The sequence below is a fragment of the Capricornis sumatraensis genome, chromosome 6 (genome assembly GCF_032405125.1).
Source record: "Capricornis sumatraensis isolate serow.1 chromosome 6, serow.2, whole genome shotgun sequence".
NCBI lineage: Eukaryota > Metazoa > Chordata > Mammalia > Artiodactyla > Bovidae > Capricornis > Capricornis sumatraensis.
In genome coordinates this window covers 74,971,048-74,987,440 of record NC_091074.1, presented here as the reverse complement: position 1 = coordinate 74,987,440, position 16,393 = coordinate 74,971,048, and the positions used below count along the sequence as shown (strand labels likewise).

Below are 16,393 nucleotides of genomic sequence, written 5' to 3'. Positions count from 1 at the left end.
AATATTGATTATTCTTCATGTGGCAGTTTCCTTTGTAGTTATATTTTAAATGATTTGGTAAAGCAATGAGAAATGCAAGGCATGTTTCAATGCTTTGACTATTTTCTAGCTGCATATAATATTTTCTCCTTATCACTAACTTTTAATAGTTTGAGACTAGGAAGTACCAATGTATTATTTTCCTTATCCTGTTTAAGATTTTTAAAAAATCTCTGTGTTAAAATTTTTCATCATAGAAAATTCTTAGCTACTTTCTCTTTAAATACTTTGAATTTTGCCTCTGTTTTATTATTTTTTCTCCTATTGAGACCAATTACACATATCTTAGAAATTTTGAGGATATCTTAAAGGTCTCTTATGATTTTATTTTCCTTGATTCCTATTTTCTCTTGTTGTGGAATCTGGAGTCTCAAAACACACCTCAGAGGACACTCAAGACAGTGGAGTACAGTTTATTACTCCAGCGGGTCCAAGGGGAATCAGTTTCCAACAAGGACTCTGATGTTTCTGAGAGGCCCAGTTTTATACCCTTCGCTCCATGACTGATTATATGTTAGCAGCCTCTTTGTTGTATATGATTGAATTTTACAACAAATAGGTGCTAAGAGAACAAACAATTAAGGTTAAGGGGGGGGGGGGACAATGATTATACATCAAGGGGGATGTCTCCATGGTTAATCTATCAGGGGCAGCCTGACCTCAACTACAATCTCTGTTTGTCATCTGTAGGGGGAAAGTCTCCAAGAGACCTGTGTTTCACTAGCAACAATTTCCTCACTCTTGGGCAGGGTTCAGGCCCAGTTCGCATCCTGTCTTTGGGATGGATGACAGGCTTCAAGATGCAGTCTCTCCTGCTTTCCCCACACTGGCTCCAACACTCTCTTATCCATTTTAGATATTTTCTGTTGATTTGCTTTCTAGTTCAACAATCCCGTTCAAACTGCTCTTAAGCTTACCGTTGTCATAATTTCAGATATTGTATTTTTCAGTTCTAGAATGACCATTTGATTTTTTCATAGACTGAAATTTTCTGATAAACCTTCCATTTTTCTCTTCTTCATTTGTTTCTTAAATGAATCAGTTACTTCACTTTTTAATTTTTTAATTGAACTATAATTGATTTACAGTGTTGTTTTAGTTTCCAGTATACAGCAAAGTGACTCAGTTAAACATATATATGAATATATTTATTCTTTTTTATTGGAGTATAATTGCTTAACAATTGTATGTTAGTTTCTTCTGTACAGTGAAGTGAATCAGTTATATGTATGTGTGTATATATATATATCTCCCCTCCCTCTTGGATGTTGTCAGTAAAATTAAATTGTCTTATTCAGGCTTCAGAGGCAAAAGAGCAGAGCACTTCTGTGGGTGTCAGCCACACCTCCTGGGAGTGTCCTAAGAAAAACATGATAGATAGGGAGAGTATCTTGGAATTTGTTAAGTGCCTAGAGGAGGTCTGTCCAACTCCTCCCTGGACTTAGCAATATTCCAAGATTTGCAGGACAAAGCAAACAGGATTGTAAAAACTTAACATAATACCAGAGCTGCAGTTTTGCTCACAAGCTAATAATGATATAGGTTTGTGACATGAGGATTATAAGCAAGGGCCTGAGATACAGCAATCTAAGTCTCACCCAGGGAGCAGACTGCCTGGGACATTTTCCCAGTCGGAACTCTGGACTGCTGTTACACAGAGCTTCAAAGTCTGGATGTTGGCAAATCCAGTTTGGTGATCTATGTACTATTGCTCTCCTCTGCTATTTTTTTTTTTCTTTTAACATTAGTGTGTTGAAAGTAGACTAGATAGTTCTCTGATAAATATTTGTATTGTTTATCTGTATATAACAAATGGCTTAGTTTGTTAACAAATCCTTCGAATCTTAGATGAAAGTGCAAACTTTTGGCAAAACAGATGTGCCTCCCACCATCCCCACCAATCACCCATCTAGATCATCAGAGCACCAAGCTGAGCTCCGTGTGCTACGCAGCACCTTCCCGTTAGCTATCTATCTTACACATGGCACCATGTATCTTCTCAGTTCGTCCCACCTTCACCACCCCTCCACGTCCACGTGTCCCTTCTCCACCTCTGCTTCTCTATGCCCACTCTGCAAAAATGTCCATCTGTTCAATTTTTCTAGGTTCCACATATATGCATTAATATGCAATATTTGTCTTTATATTTCTGATTTATTTCACTTTGAATGACAGACTCTAGGCCCACCCATATCTCTATGAATGACCCACCTTTGTTCTTTTATATGTCTGAGTAATATTCTATTGTATATATGTACTACATCTTTGTTATCCATTCATCTGCCTATAGACATTTAGGTTGCTTCCAGGTCTTGGCTATTGTACGCAGTGCTGCAGTGAAGACTGGAGTACATGTATCTTTTCAAATATGATCCTGCAATCCTCCTCCTAGGCATATATCTAGAGAAATCCATAATTCAATTAGTTATTTTAAAGTCCTTGTCAACCACAGGTAAGAGCTGGACTATCTGTGATTCTGTTTCTACTGTTGCTTTTTCCTCATGATTACCAGTTACATCATCTTGCTTCTTTACATGTCTGGAATTTGAGAGTGTGCCTGGCCCAGCAAAGGACCCAATGACATCTTCCACTATTGAAGGTGTTTTCCTTTGCTATACACAAAGCATGAAGGCTGATTCCGTATGTCGGGTGCTTGAAAAATACTTAAAATCTGCCAACCCAGAAAACAGCTCCACAGAGGTATATGTAAAAGAGGCCTTTTATATAAGCAGGTAGACACAACCCATTGCATGCATGTAAATCATCTTTATGCATCAAAAAGAAAAATGAACTTCTGTCATCTTTTCAATAAGCAGGAAGTCACAACTTGAAGCTAAGTGCCTGAGGTCCCAGAGACAGGAGGACATCTCTTTGAAATACAAACAAGGAGGACTTTCTTCTTGTTGTTGGTATTTCAGAGAGCTCCAAAATCTCCAAGAAAGGCATTCCTAGCATGTAAGACCAGCAATAGTCCCATTTAACTTTCAAAAAGATGTGTCTACCCAGGAAGCCCAGCCTAATGCTCTGTGATGACCTAGAAGTGTGGGTAGCCAGGGGGAGGGAGGCTTTACAAAGAGGTGATACACATATAATTAGGACTGCCTGAAATGGGGGATACCTGGGTTCAATCCCTGAGTCAGGTTGATCCCCTGTAGAAGGAAATGGCAACCCACTCCAGTATTCTTGCCTGGAGAATTCCATGGACAGAGAAGCCTGGTGGGCTACACTCCATGGGGTTGCAAAGAGTCAGACATGACTGAGTGACTAACGCTACATGACAGAAACCAACACAACATTGTAAAGCGATTTTCCTCCAATTAAAAAATAAAGTTAAAAAATGTGTATTCATCTCATAAAGACAGAAAAAGCACTTACAATTTCAAATTTTCTAAAGAAAATGCAAAAGAGGAATGAGGAAGATGAAGTTATTTTGATCTTGGACAGCATGGTAAATTTTAAACTTCAGTTCAGTCGCTCAGTCGTGTCTGACTCTTTGTGACCCCATGAATTGCAGCACGCCAGACCTCCCTATCTATCACCAACTCCTGGAGTTCACTCAGACTCGCGTCCATCGAGTCAGTGATGCCATCCAGCCATCTCATCCTCTGTCGTCCCTTTCTTCTCCTGCCCTCAATCCCTCCCAGCATCAGTCTTTTCCAATGAGTCAACTCTTTGTATGAGGTGACCAAAGTATTGGAGTTTCAACTTCAGCATAATTCCTTCCAAAGAAATCCCAGGGCTGATCTCCTTCAGAATGGACTGGTTGGAACTCCTTGCAGTCCAAGGGACTCTCAAGAGTCTTCTCCAAAACCACAGTTCAAAAGCATCAATTCTTCGGTGCTCAGCATTCTTCACAGTCCAACTCTCACATCCATACCTGACCGCAGGAAAAACCATAGCCTTGACTAGACAGACCTTAGTTGGGAAAGTAATGTCTCTGCTTTTGAATATGCTATCTAGGTTGGTCATAACTTTTCTTTCAAGGAGTAAGTGTCTTTTAATTTCATGGCTGCAATCACCATCTGCAGTGATTTTGGAGCCCCTCAAAATAAAGTCTGACACTGTTTTCACTGTTTCCCCATCTATTTCCCATGAAGTGATGAGACCGGATGCCATGATCTTCATTTTCTGAATGTTGAGCGTTAGGCCAACTTTTTCACTCTCCACTTTTTTTTTTAAATGATGCTCACCTTTACATGTGTCTTCCCTGGTGGCTCAGATGGTAAAGCATCTGCCTACAATGCAGGAGACCCAGGTTCAATCCCTGGGTTGGGAAGATCCTCTGGAGAAGGAAATGGGAACCTACTCCAGTATTCTTGCCTGGAAAATCCCATGGATGGAAGAGCATTGTAGGCTACAGTCCATGGGGTTGCAAAGAGTCGGACACGACTGAGCGACTTCATTTTCACTTTACACGTGTCAGAGTTGCACTCCATCAGGACTGGGTAGCGGTTTTAGTGAGCTTTCTACTTTTGTTCAGTTTACCTCTGTTCCTTTCAACTGAGAGTCCAGTATATCTAGTGGTTGCAGAAGATCCATATTCTCTTTACAGCTTACTCTTGAGCCAGCCAGACAACAGCTTCAAAATCTCATAAATGTCTTGAGTGAAGAACCAACTATATGTTACAGGTCCCTCAAGTCCCCAACTCTTTCACTTTAATCCCAGCAAAGTCTTCTGCCAAATGTAGCACAGAGCCTCAGGCTAGAAGCAAGGATAGAGCCTCAGGGTCAACTCACTCCTCCCCCTAGAGGTCTCATCTCAGGATATCTTGTTTCCAGGCCTGACTACTATATATCCTTGTTTCCTAAAGACCCTGAGACTACAGAAGTCCTAATATGTTTCTCAGAAGTTTTGGCATAGCTTTTTCACTTTCCATGCAAAATTCAGCTAATGTCTTCTGAGGAAAGCCAGAATGTGCTTAAAACCCTTAAAGACTCCCATTGTATGACTGTGTAACCACCAAGAGCTTTGCCACTTTCTCTTTTTCCCAGAGGTTGTCCTTGACCTTGGCCAAGTCCAGTTTCTCAGCCAATGCCCAGAACTAGCAAATACCCCTTAAGGGTAGGGAAACTTTCAGCTTGCCTGGAATTGTCATCCCTTCTTGACAATTGTACTTCACCTGGTTCTCATGCTTTCTATAGCCCTCCAATGTAATTAAAAATACAATCTTTGTAATTCTTTCCTTTCTAGGTATTGTTAGCAAGACTGATGGTGCATTTTGGTATATATTGGAATCCTAGAATGTTCTCATGTTATTCCTTGAGGTTTCACTTTAAAGACAAAACATTGACCCTTGTTTCCTAATTAAAATAATATCCAAAACCTACAAAGAACTCATAAAATTGAACATTAAAAAACTGAAAAACCCAATTTAAAAAATTGGGCAGAGTATCTGAATGCACATTTTTCCAAAGAAGATATACATATGGCCAATAGGTACATTAAAAAGATGTTCAACACCACCAGCCATCAGGGAAATGCAAATCAAAACCACAATGGGATATTACCTCACACCTGTCAGAATGGCTGTTATGATAACAATAAATAACAAATGTTAGCCAAGATGTAGGAGAAAGGGAACACTCATGCACTATTGGTAAGAATGTCAATTAGTGCGGCCACAATGGAGAACAGTATGGTGATACCTTAAAAAAATAAAAATAGAACTACCATAAAATCCAGCAATTCCTCTCCTCGGTATTTGTCTGTGTGTGCTAAGTCACTTCAGTCATGTCTAACTCTTTGCGACCACATGGACTGTTGCCCGCCAGGCTCTCCTCCAGGCAAAAATATTGGAGTGGGTTGCCATCCTCTTCTCCAGGTGATCTTCCTGATGCAGGGATTGAACCTGTATCTCCTGTGCTCCTGCGTTGCAGGTGGATTCTTTACTGCTGAGCCACTGGGGAAGCCCACTGGGTATTTGTTTCAATAAAACAAAAACACAGATTGGAAAAAATATGTGCACCATTATGTTCATTACAGCATTATTTACAATAGCCAAGATATGGGAGCTACCTAAGTACCCATCAGGAAATGAGCAGATAAAGAATATGTGGTGTACATACACACAATGGAATATTACTCATCCATAAAAAGAATGAAATCTTGCCATGTGTGACAACGTGGATGGACCCAGAAGGTATTATGCTAAGTGAAATAAGTCAGACAAAGAAAAACAAATAAGGTATGGTTTCAATTATGTATGGAACCAACAAAAAAAAAGAACAAAAAAGTAATAAAATCAAGAGTTTAAATACAGAGAACAAAGAAGAGATTGCAGACCAGAGAGGGATGAGAGAGGAGAGAAATAGATAAGAGAGATTATGAGGTATAAAATTCCAGATGCAAAGTAAATGATTCACAAATATGAAATGCATGTATGGAAGTATAGTCAATAAAGTCAATAAAACTATGTAATATCTTTTTAGTGTGACATATTGTAGCTAGACTTATTGAAATGTATATAGGAATATTGAATAACTATGTTGTATAACAGGAACTAACGTAGTGCCATAGGTCAATTATACTTCAAACAAATAAACAAACACACCAACTCATAAGAAAAGAGATCAGATTTATGATTACCAGAGTTGGTGGGGGAGAAGGATTGAATCTGGTGTTCAAAAAGTACAAACTAACAATTATAAGATATTTAAATACTAGGGACATTATATACAACTTGATAGATATAATTGAGACTGCTATATGTTATACATAAAAGTTGTTAAGAGAGTAAATCTGAAGAATTTCCAGCACAAGAAAAATTTTTCTACTTCTTTACTTTTTATCTATATGAAATAATGGATGTTCACTAAATTCAGTGTGATAGTCACTTCATGATGTATGTAAATGAAATCTACATGCTATACACCTTAAGTTATACAGTGTTCTATGTTAATTTTATCTCAATAAAAATGGAAAATATTTAAATAATAATAATATCATCTACATTTTCCCAATAATTTTTAACTATTAATTCTCCCAAAGCACAAGTTAAACAAATATCATCTGATTTTTCTCAAATGCCTCTGTCCCTGTAATGAGTCACTTCCTGTTTTGTTTCTTTTTCTTGACATCTCACATTTTTCTTAAATTGTGGTACTTCCACCCTAGGCACAGACATATCATTGCAAAAGTCCCTCTACACCATCTTTCTCTCATCTTTGTAATCTGACATCTAACTGGTTTAAAAATGAATTATTAATTTGTTTCTATGAGCTATAAACAAAGCAGGATTGCTTTCATTTGCTTAGCAAAATAGAGGGATGTTTTAATGTGAATAATAACTCATTAATTGGCTTGTTATGTTTGCATAGCTATTTTAGAGTGGAGTGCAAGTTCAGTACATTATATATAATGGCTTAGAAAATTTAATAGTTAAATTATATGCACAGCTTCCCTGGTGGCTCAGATGGTAAAGAATCTGACTGCAATGCAGGAGATCCAGGTTTGATCCCCAGGTCAGGAAGATCCCTGGAGAAGGGAATGGTTACCCACTCCAGTATTCTTGTGTAGAGAATTCCATGGAGAGAGGAGCCTGAAGGGCTACAGTTCATGGGGCTGCAAAGAGTCAGACATGACTGAAGCAACTTAGCATCCGTGCATGCATGCACAGATTAAATGAAGAGTACAATGCAAGAAATATTCACCCTGAAGAATAAAGAAAATAATATGTCCTTGATGTGTCAGAGGTCACTTTAGAGAAAAGTAGCACTCTGAGTTATTAATTGACTTATTCATTGATACAACAAATATTGATCAAGTCCTTTATTAAAAGCTTCAGTGACCACTGACTGGTGGCTATTTAGAATTCTAGTTGGTAGAGAAAGTGATTAATCATTTGTAAACAGATTTGGAAGATGACAGACATTGATTAAAGTGCTGGAAAATTAGATATCAAAGGGGATATTAACAGAGTACCCAAAGAGGATATGAACAGCAAAATATGAGATGTCCAAAATTCCAAGTATTTTTACTAAAGTGCTAACAAAAAATTGATATGGGCCAAAAATAGTTTATCTCCTTCATGTATCATAGACATTGATTAGGAAAAGACTGTTCAGTTAAAAGCAAATAGCATAAATAACATAAATTTTGGTCAATAATGCCAAGCTCTTGCTGTATACTCCATAGTGATGCATTTTTATGCTATAAAGTATGAAAAAATTAGAAGTCTTTATACTTACCATGGGAAAGACTCTAAAATCTTTAGCAAATGGGAAGATAAAACCATTTGTGTGTTCATTATTTAAAACTGCAGCAGCGGGGAGTCCTGCCAGTGAGATGCTTGAATAGTCCTTGGTTAGAAGAAATCTAGCAAGCAGTAGGACACTAATGAACAGGAGTCTTGTTTCAGCAACAGTAAATGTGAATGAGATTTGAAGTAGTGAAGCAGGTTGTGTCTCCCCAACGTGCAACCAATACAGAGTAATTTCCTTACATCCTTATATTCTTCATATAATACCAGCATCACCTGACTTTCAGTTATTCCTGACTCGATAATGCATGTGGTCACAGATACTTGTGTGTTGCTAGGTGATAACAAAGTCCCATCAATAGCAGCAGTCTTATTCAGCCTATTCCTGCAGATGAGTGATAGATATTTGGGTCATGATTCAAACATTAACTCAAGAAAGGCTTTTAAAACCATGTCCACTAAATAGGATTAAGGAGTCAGAAGATCTGGGGTCCCTCTACCAAATTCAACTCCCATCTCTAGATGCTGAACAGCATTCACTTGGGGAACTATTGATAGCAAAATACTGCAAACATCAAAACACACCTCCAGTTCAATCCTGGGAGCTTGGTCATGTGGGCCTAATCTGGCCATCTCTTTGTGCTAGAAGTTCCACCACTGAACTATGGACTCAGGAGAGGGTGAGGGAGTGAAAGAAAACACTGAATGTTTGGCTACCAATGATTCTGCTGCTGGGCTACGATCACCGATAGGTATTTTGAAACTTTATTGAGTAAAACAGAGTTTATTTATTTTCAACTTTTTATTAAACTTTTTTTTTATTAGAGTATGGCTGATTAACAATGTTGTGATCATTTCAGGTGAATAGCGAAGGGACCTAGCCACACCAATACAAGTATCCATTCACCTACAAATTCCCTTCCCATCCGAGCTGCCACATAACATTGAGCAGAGTGCCTTATGCTATACAGTAGGTCCCTCTTGGTTCTCTATCTTAAATATAGGGGTAAAATGGAGTGTTAGATGTAAATAAGATAAAGTTCTCTTCTTGTTGTTGTTCAGTCACTAAGTCATGTCTGACTCTTTGTGACCCCATGGACTGTAGCACACCAGGCTCCTCTATCCTCCTCTATCTCCTGGAGTTTGCTGAAATTCATGTTCGTTGAGTCGGTGATGCTATCTAATCATCTCCATCCTCTACCGCCCCTTTATCCTTTTGCCTTCAATCTTTCCCAGCTTCAGCATCTTTTCCAATGAGTCAGCTCTTCACATCAGGTGACTAACGTTAAAGACTAAACTTTGAGGATCCACAGAAAGAGAGACAAAGCCATCTCTGAAATGGGTGTGAAAGTCTCAAATACATAGGGCAGCCACAGTAACCAGACCTGCGTGGGACCAGAGAGGCCTATGTTCTCCCAAGCAGCGCGAGATCAGCGTATGAGGGGCATGGAATATTAAGGAGATAGTTCCAAAGAAGCATGAGAAGGGGACGTAACAAAGTGAGAGGGAAGAAAGGAAGGTGACTCAAGATGCACAGATGAGCAAGTGGCTACTATGAGAAATGGCTCAGGCACACAGGGGACCCTGAGGGACAACACACCTCAGAGTTGTCCCAGCTGAAGGATGAAGTAGCTATTGCACCACCAGTTGTATCATTGACTGAGAAATGAGACAGCCACCCAGGGACATTAATTTCCTGGCACTTCTGATCTTCCATATATATATATGGAAGCTTATATACATATAAGCTAGACATGCTCTTTCATAGGCAGAGAAAGTTTCAGACAGAGCCCTGGGAGTTGTAGCAATAAACCCTTGGCATCATGAAAATGTAGGGGCCAACAACACCTTCTGCACACAAGGGTGAGAGGCACAGCAGAGTGAGTGTGAACTCCAGAACAAAGATGAACTTAAAACCACTGTGAGGAAGGTCTTTTCTTATTTCTCAGTAGAGAAAAACTAACAGTGATACCACAAATTAGGAGTCATTAACTACTGCAGATGCAGAGTATTTTTTTTTTTGGTATGCAGCATAAATATAACAAATATGTATCCATATTTATATTTATGCTTACTCTAATGGAATATGTTTCTCATTCCTTGCCCTGAGCCAAGAAACTGGTTTTATCTTTTCCTATTTATTTATTGCCTAAATTAGATAACCACTGATGTTGAATGAATTAATAATATGAATGTGCTTGCCAGCTGGACAGCCCTTTGTAGAATGAGTGCAGAACCAAGTTTGGGCATGAGTGAGTCACAGAAAAGTGCTGTCAAGATCTGTGCAACACTGCACAAATGTTAGTTAATAAGAGAGTGATGACCTGGGTGTGACACTGCATGGCAGAGGCTCCAAAAGAAAAGGGACATTCCCAGGATTCTTGACTGCCCACAGATGGAATTTCTATTTTCTCTTTGACCCAATAGGGTAAATCAAAGCTTGTAATAGAGCATGGGCCACAACCTAAATGAAAATGACAATTACATATTAAAACAAAAAGTACGTTGAACACTCGAAGTCTGATATTGTATAGGAATCCACTATTAATTTTTTTAAATTCCATAATACATAAATTTTACTGAAGTATAGTTGACTTACAATGTTTCAGATGTGCAGCAAGGTGATTCAGTTATACATCAACCACATATATTATTTTTATTAACTTTTTTATTTTCAAAATCAGTGTATGTTATAAAAATTCTGAAATTTTAAAAATGTGTGTAGGAGAAAATATAAGTCCTTTGACATTCTAACCCTCTTAAAGTAGATGAGTTATTTTGGTATGCTTAGTTCCAAAATGCTTCCAGTTCATTTCTTTACCATTTTAGCACAGCTTTCTACATTTGGCATATTCATACTCAACAATGCCAATGTCTGAATATGACAGCATTTGGAAAGTGGGAATTGGTGATTTAACTTTTTGTAGATGGGTCTCTGTGTTCACTGAAGAAACTAAGGGGGCTCAGGAGACCATCCATCCCAGTCTTGCCTAACCTGAGCATCTGGGTCAAAGACACACTCTTGGAGCACAGAGATTATGCCCATGTACTGAGAATACAGAGAGCAATGAAAGATGTGTGTTTCTTACAAGCTTCTCACTCTATGGTATTTCACTATAGCAGCCTAAATTGTCTAAGACGGAAATTGTTTACCAAGAGGTAAGGGTCTTGCTGTAACAAAATACCATTAAAAAATGTAGAAATGTCTTTGGAACTGGAGAATGAGTAGAGACTGGAAGACTTTTGAAGTGCATGCTAGCAAAGTCTAGATTGCTGGGAACAGACTTCCAAAGATGATTCTAGTAAAAGCTCAGAAAGAAAAGAGAGCTGTAGAGAAAGTTTTCATCTTCTTCAGTTCAGTCACTCAGTCATGTCCGACTCTCTGTGACCCTATGAACTGCAGCATTCCAGGCTTCCCTGTCCATCACCAACTCCTGGAGTTCACCCAAATTCATGACCATTGAGTCAGTGATGTCATCCAATGCCTAAATTACTGTGAACAGAACATTGATAGAAACACGGACAGTAAAGGCCAGTCTGATGAAGTCTCAGATGGACATGATGAACATGTTATTGGACAATGATTACAACTTTTATCCTTGTGTAAAATGGCAAATAAATTGGTTGAACTGTGTTTGTGCTCTGGTATTTTGTAGAACGTAGAACTTTCAAGCAATGAACTTGGATGTTTAGCTGAAGAGATTTTTAAGCAAAGTATTGAATGAGTCATTTGGGTCTTCCTGGCTGCTTATAGTAAAATGGAGAGGAGAAAAATAAATTGCAGATGGAACTGTTAAGCAAAAAGGAAGCAGAAATTATCCGTCTGCTCATATTACAAGAATTTGTGTTTGGGAAGGGACACTAACAATGTGGCAAATCAACTTTTTGATAATGAGAATAGAGTGGGTGAGAACCAAGGACTTAGTCATCTTAGCAAAAACAGGAGCAGATATGGAATTGTGCCAATGGAAGTACTGCAAGGTGGGAAAATAAGACAAAATGAAGGAAAACTGCCAGGCTTCTTAAACTCTACATGGTCGACCATATTCAGCTATGAATATGCATTACTCTTTAAGACAAGAGAGGAAGGACTCTGAAGATGCTTTAGAGATCATCAGGGCTGCCACACCCACCCAAGGACCAGAGAGCAGGGATGGGGTCGGGGAACAGGTCCACTCGACTTCAGTTTCAAAGTGAAGTGCAGTCGCTCAGTCGTGTCCGACTCTTTGCGACCTCATGGACTGTAGCCTATCAGGCTCCTCCATCCATGGGATTTTCCAGGCAAGAGTTCTGGAGTGGATTGCCATTTCCTTCTCCAGTTTCAAAAGGTGGCCAGAACCCAGGGCAGCTATGAGGGCATAGCTGCCTGGCATAGCCATAGACAATTCATAATAAATGAGTGTGATTGATTGTGTTCAAATAAAAGTTTATGATCACTGAAATATGAATATCAAATAATTTAACATATAAAATATACTTTTTTGGATTTTTTATTAACATTGTAAAATATAAAATCTATTCTTCATTTATGCGCCATATACGAACAGGTTGCAGGCCCAATTTGACTCAAGAGCTGTAGTGTGGTGACCCCTGCTTTAAATTTTCACATGGATTTTAGAATCAACTTGTCTTATCTATAAAAATTTATGTCACTATTTTACATGGGATTGCATTAAATCTATTGATGAATTTGAGAATAAATGACATCTTAACTGTGTTGAATATTTCAACACATGAACATAGTGTGTCTCTATTTATAGACCTTCTTTGATTGCTTTCATCTCTGTTTACAGTTTTTAGCATATAGATCCTATGCATATTTCATTAGGTTTTTAACATAGTTAGTCAGTCCCAACACAACTGACATTTTGGGATGGATAATTCTATGTTATGAGTTGTTACCCTGTAGCATTACAGAATGCTTCATGTCATCCTTGGCGTTACCTATTAGATGTCAGTAGTATGCATACCCCCATTGTGACAACCAAAAATGCCTTCAGACATTATGAACCCCTGGTTAAGAATTATATTTATATTTATATAAATACTTTAAATTATTATATTAAATTATACATATAATTTAGTATTATATTATATTAAAGTATTATATATATAAGTGGAAAATTCTGAAAGAGATGGGAATACCAGACCACCTGACCTGCCTCTTGAGAAACTTAGGTTAGGAAGCAATGGTTAGAACTGGACATGGAACAACAGACTGGTTCCAAATACGAACAGGAGTATGTCAAGGCTGTATATTGTCATCCTGCTTATTTAACTTATATGCAGAGTACATCAGGAGAAACGCTGGGCAGGAAGAAGCACAGGCTGGAATCAAGATTGCTGGGAGAAATATCAATAACCTCAGATATGCAGATGATACCACCCTTATGGCAGAAAGTGAAGAGGAACTAAAACGCCTCTTGATGAAAGTGAAAGAGGAGAGTGAAAAAGTTGGCTTAAAGCTCAACATTCAGAAAACGAAGATCATGGCATCTGGTCCCATCATTTCAAGGCAAGTAGATGGGGAAACAGTGTCAGACTTTATTTTTCTGGGCTCCAAAATCACTGCAGATGGTGATTGCAGCCATGAAATTAAAAGACACTTACTCCTTGGAAGAAAAGTTATGACCAACCTAGATAGCATATTCAAAAGCAGAGACATTACTTTGCCAACAAACGTCCATCTAGTCAAGGCTATGGTTTTTCCAGTAGTCATGTATGGATGTGAGAGTTGGACTGTGAAGAAAGCTGAGTGCCAAAGAATTGATGCTTTTGAACTGTGGTGTTGGAGAAGACTCTTGAAAATCCCATGGACTGCAAGGAGATCCAACCAGTCCATTCCAAAGGAGATCAGTCCTGGGTGTCTTTGGAAGAAATGATGCTAAAGCTGAAACTCAGTACTTTGGCCACCTCATGCGAAGAGTTGACTCATTGGAAAAGACTCTGATGCTGGGAGGAACTGGGGGCAGGAGGAAAAGGGGACAACAGAGGATGAGATGGCTGGATGGCATCACTGACTCGATGGATGTGAGTTCGCGTGAATTCCAGGAGTTGGTGATGAACAGGGAGGCCTGGTGTGCTGCAGTTCATGGGGTCGCAAAGAGTTGGACACAGCTGAGTGACTGAACTGAACTGAACTGAATACTTTAAATAATACTCTTTCAAATATAGAAGTATAGTTTATTTCTTCAAGTTGACTTTTAACTTGCAATATTGCTCACTCATTTTTGCATTCTAGGGACTTTTTTGTAGAGTCCTAGAACTTTCTGGGTTCCCTGGTGGCTCAGTGGTGAGGAATTCACCACCAATGCAGGAGATGTGGGTTCAATCCTAAGGTTGGGAAGATCCCTTGGAGAAGAAAACGGCAACCCACTCCAGTTTCCTGCCTGGAAAATCTCATTAACAGAGGATTCTTGTGGTCTACAGCCCATGGGGTCACAAAAGAATCAGACATGACTCAGCAACTAAACAATAATAATGTTCTACATAGACAATCATGTTGTCTACAAACAGAATATTTTATTTCCTCCTTTCTCAAAAATTTTTTCCTTGACTTATTGAAATTGGTAAACTTCCAGTACAATATGGAATAAGAATCAGGAGGGCAGATATCCTTGCCTGTTTCCTTACCTTTCAGTCTTTTATTATTAAGTAGAGTTTAAGCTGCAGGGCTTTCTTGTTACCTTTAACAGCTCTTTCATATTCCTAGTTTGATATGAAATGTATTTGCTGTTGTTCAGTAGCCAAGTCATGTCCAACTTTTTGTGACACCATGGACTGCAGCCTGCCAGGCTTCCCTGTCCTTCACCATCTCCTGGAGTTTACTCAAACTCATGTCCATTGAGTCAGTGATGCCATCCAACCATCTCACCCTGTGTTGCTCCCTTCTCTTCTCACCCTCAATCTTTCCCAGCATCAGGATCTTTTCCAACGAGTCAGATCTTCTCATCAGGTTGCCAAAGTATTGGAGCTTCAATACAAAGTAAATAAGCCAGCTTAACGTGTTCCCTTTATACTCAGTCCCCAAAGTTTTGATGTGAACACCTGTGCCATCAATCAAATCCTCTTATTTTTAACCCAGTGCCTCCCAAACACCGACAGAGCCTGCACAGGGCTGGATTTGGGGTTCTTAGGATCGCTTAAGAAAGACATTTTAAAAGACACAGATGTGCACGATTTGAATCTGGAGGTGGGGTTCACAAGGTGATACATGTATAAGAACTACTGCTTTAGCTCATATCATAAAGTTTTATTTCCTACAGTCCATAGCAATAGCCTTTATGGCAAACTGAATTTTGAAATATATAGAGGATTTGAATATGTACAGGTAGGAAAGAGCCATTCTAAGCAGACATTATAACCAGTCATAGAAACAGTGGCAGAGAAGAGTGCTTCCTGCAGTGACTTTTGATGACTGCTGGTCCAGTTCGATGACTGATTTGCTTGGAGTGTGGGGTACAATGTGCATTTAGGAAATATCTGGGATTGGACTGTAGAGGGCCATGCATGCCAAGTACATCCAGGTTCATTGCCCAGGTAAAAGGGAGTCAGTGGAGGTTTTCAAAATTAATAAAGACATGATAGAAATACAGGCCAAGAACCATACGTCCAACTGCTAACTGTAATAATAACTGATGTGTTGTGAATGAATGTGAGAGACAGAAGGCAAGGTCAACATATGAGAGAAAACAAAGATCAGAGGTGGCACTGGGGAGTATATCCTGGACACTAGAATGTGAGGAGGAGGAGGAGACTTGGAGACAATTTCATTTGAGTCACAGATCTCAACTTTTAAGGCCAACTATCCAGTTTAAGTGGGAATCAGTGTTTTAATTTATAAAATCAAAAATCCACCCTTAAGATTTATTCAGTGAAGAATATCCTGCGGATATATATTAGATAAATGTGCTAACATTTCAAATGTAAATTTAATTTGCAGTATCTCATTTCTCTATAACTTTTTGAAGAGTTCTCAGTCCTTTATTAAATTGCATCAGAATAAATGAATTAAGAACTTGGATTACTTTCTAGTTCGAGCCCTATATGTAATTACCCTCTGTTGTCTTAAATTATTGCTTTTTTACCTATGTTATTTCTTAACTTTAACGTATTTCTCATTACCCTGTATCCACACTTAAGGAAATACAACCAGA

General features: G+C 38.7%; 1 non-coding gene across 1 annotated transcript; it reads left to right on the top strand.

The window, feature by feature from the left end:
* The first annotated feature begins 4,243 nt into the window (after window positions 1-4,243).
* TRNAC-ACA (transfer RNA cysteine (anticodon ACA)) lies at window positions 4,244-4,315 on the top strand. The gene has a single exon. It is a non-coding gene; the product is annotated as a tRNA-Cys (tRNA).
* Window positions 4,316-16,393: the final 12,078 nt, after the last annotated feature.